General features: G+C 36.2%; 1 protein-coding gene across 1 annotated transcript in view; it reads left to right on the forward strand.

The window, feature by feature from the left end:
* The window catches only part of LOC122250343 (organic cation transporter protein), a 21,576-nt gene that overhangs the window by 17,779 nt on the left and 1,297 nt on the right, over positions 1-2,500 (forward strand). The gene's annotated exons all lie outside the window — the stretch shown is intronic.

Genomic DNA, 2,500 nt, shown 5'->3' on the forward strand with positions numbered 1-2,500 from the left:
AGTTAGAGAATATTTGGAAGTTTCTGTTCCAGACTGGATAGTTGTTTCATAAGTGGAATAACTTGAGTTTGAGTAAGAGAATATTTGAGAGTTACTGTTCCAGACTGGATGGTTGTTTCATGAGTGGAATAACTTAAGTTGAGTTAGAGAATATTTGAAAGTTACTGTTCCAGACTGGATGGTTGTTTCATGAGTGGAATAACTTAAGTTGAGTGAGAGAATATTTGGAAGTTTCTGTTCCAGACTGGATGGTTGTTTCATGAGTGGAATAACTTGAGTTGAGTAAGAGAATATTTGAAAGTTACTGTTCCAGACTGGATGGTTGTTTCATAAGTGGAATAACTTGAGTTGAGTAAGAGAATATTTGGAAGTTTCTGTTCCAGACTGGAGAGTTGTTTCATAAGTGGAATAACTTGAGTTTGAGTGAGAGAATATTTGGAAGTTTCTGTTCCAGACTGGATAGTTGTTTCATGAGTGGAATAACTTGAGTTTGAGTGAGAGAATATTTGGAAGTTTCTGTTCCAGACTGGAGAGTTGTTTCATGAGTGGAATAACTTGAGTTGAGTGAGAGAATATTTGGAAGTTTCTGTTCCAGACTGGAGGGTTGTTTCATGAGTGGAATAACTTGAGTTGAGTGAGAGAATATTTGAAAGTTACTGTTCCAGACTGGATAGTTGTTTCATGAGTGGAATAACTTGAGTTTGAGTGAGAGAATATTTGGAAGTTTCTGTTCCAGACTGGATAGTTGTTTCATGAGTGGAATAACTTGAGTTGAGTGAGAGAATATTTGGAAGTTTCTGTTCCAGACTGGATGGTTGTTTCATGAGTGGAATAACTGGAGTTGAGTAAGAGAATATTTGGAAGTTTCTGTTCCAGACTGGATAGTTGTTTCATGAGTGGAATAACTTGAGTTGAGTTAGAGAATATTTGGAAGTTACTGTTCCAGACTGGATAGTTGTTTCATGAGTGGAATAACTTGAGTTGAGTTAGAGAATATTTGGAAGTTACTGTTCCAGACTGGATAGTTGTTTCATAAGTGGAATAACTTGAGTTGAGTTAGAGAATATTTGGAAGTTTCTGTTCCAGACTGGATAGTTGTTTCATGAGTGGAATAACTTGAGTTGAGTGAGAGAATATTTGAAAGTTACTGTTCCAGACTGGATAGTTGTTTCATGAGTGGAATAACTTGAGTTTGAGTGAGAGAATATTTGGAAGTTTCTGTTCCAGACTGGATAGTTGTTTCATGAGTGGAATAACTTGAGTTGAGTGAGAGAATATTTGGAAGTTTCTGTTCCAGACTGGATGGTTGTTTCATGAGTGGAATAACTGGAGTTGAGTAAGAGAATATTTGGAAGTTTCTGTTCCAGACTGGATAGTTGTTTCATGAGTGGAATAACTTGAGTTGAGTTAGAGAATATTTGGAAGTTACTGTTCCAGACTGGATAGTTGTTTCATGAGTGGAATAACTTGAGTTGAGTTAGAGAATATTTGGAAGTTACTGTTCCAGACTGGATAGTTGTTTCATAAGTGGAATAACTTGAGTTGAGTTAGAGAATATTTGGAAGTTTCTGTTCCAGACTGGATAGTTGTTTCATGAGTGGAATAACTTGAGTTTGAGTAAGAGAATATTTGGAAGTTTCTGTTCCAGACTGGATGGTTGTTTCATGAGTGAAATAACTTGAGTTGAGTGAGAGAATATTTGGAAGTTTCTGTTCCAGACTGGATAGTTGTTTCATGAGTGGAATAACTTGAGTTTGAGTGAGAGAATATTTGGAAGTTTCTGTTCCAGACTGGATGGTTGTTTCATGAGTGGGATAACTTGAGTTTGAGTGAGAGAATATTTGAAAGTTACTGTTCCAGACTGGATAGTTGTTTCATGAGTGGAATAACTTGAGTTGAGTGAGAGAATATTTGAAAGTTACTTTTCCAGACTGGATAGTTGTTTCATGAGTGGAATAACTTGAGTTGAGTTAGAGAATATTTGGAAGTTTCTGTTCCAGATTGGATGGTTGTTTCATGAGTGAAATAACTTGAGTTGAGTGAGAGAATATTTGGAAGTTTCTGTTCCAGACTGGATAGTTGTTTCATGAGTGGAATAACTTGAGTTTGAGTGAGAGAATATTTGGAAGTTTCTGTTCCAGACTGGATGGTTGTTTCATGAGTGGAATAACTTGAGTTTGAGTGAGAGAATATTTGAAAGTTACTGTTCCAGACTGGATAGTTGTTTCATGAGTGGAATAACTTGAGTTGAGTGAGAGAATATTTGAAAGTTACTGTTCCAGACTGGATAGTTGTTTCATGAGTGGAATAACTTGAGTTGAGTTAGAGAATATTTGGAAGTTTCTGTTCCAGATTGGATAGTTGTTTCATAAGTGGAATAACTTGAGTTGAGTGAGAGAATATTTGGAAGTTTCTGTTCCAGACTGGATAGTTGTTTCATGAGTGGAATAACTTGAGTTGAGTTAGAGAATATTTGGAAGTTTCTGTTCCAGACTGGATA

This window comes from Penaeus japonicus, unplaced genomic scaffold (genome assembly GCF_977035675.1).
Source record: "Penaeus japonicus unplaced genomic scaffold, GWHDUDI00000001_assembly GWHDUDI00000010, whole genome shotgun sequence".
NCBI classification, from domain to species: domain Eukaryota; kingdom Metazoa; phylum Arthropoda; class Malacostraca; order Decapoda; family Penaeidae; genus Penaeus; species Penaeus japonicus.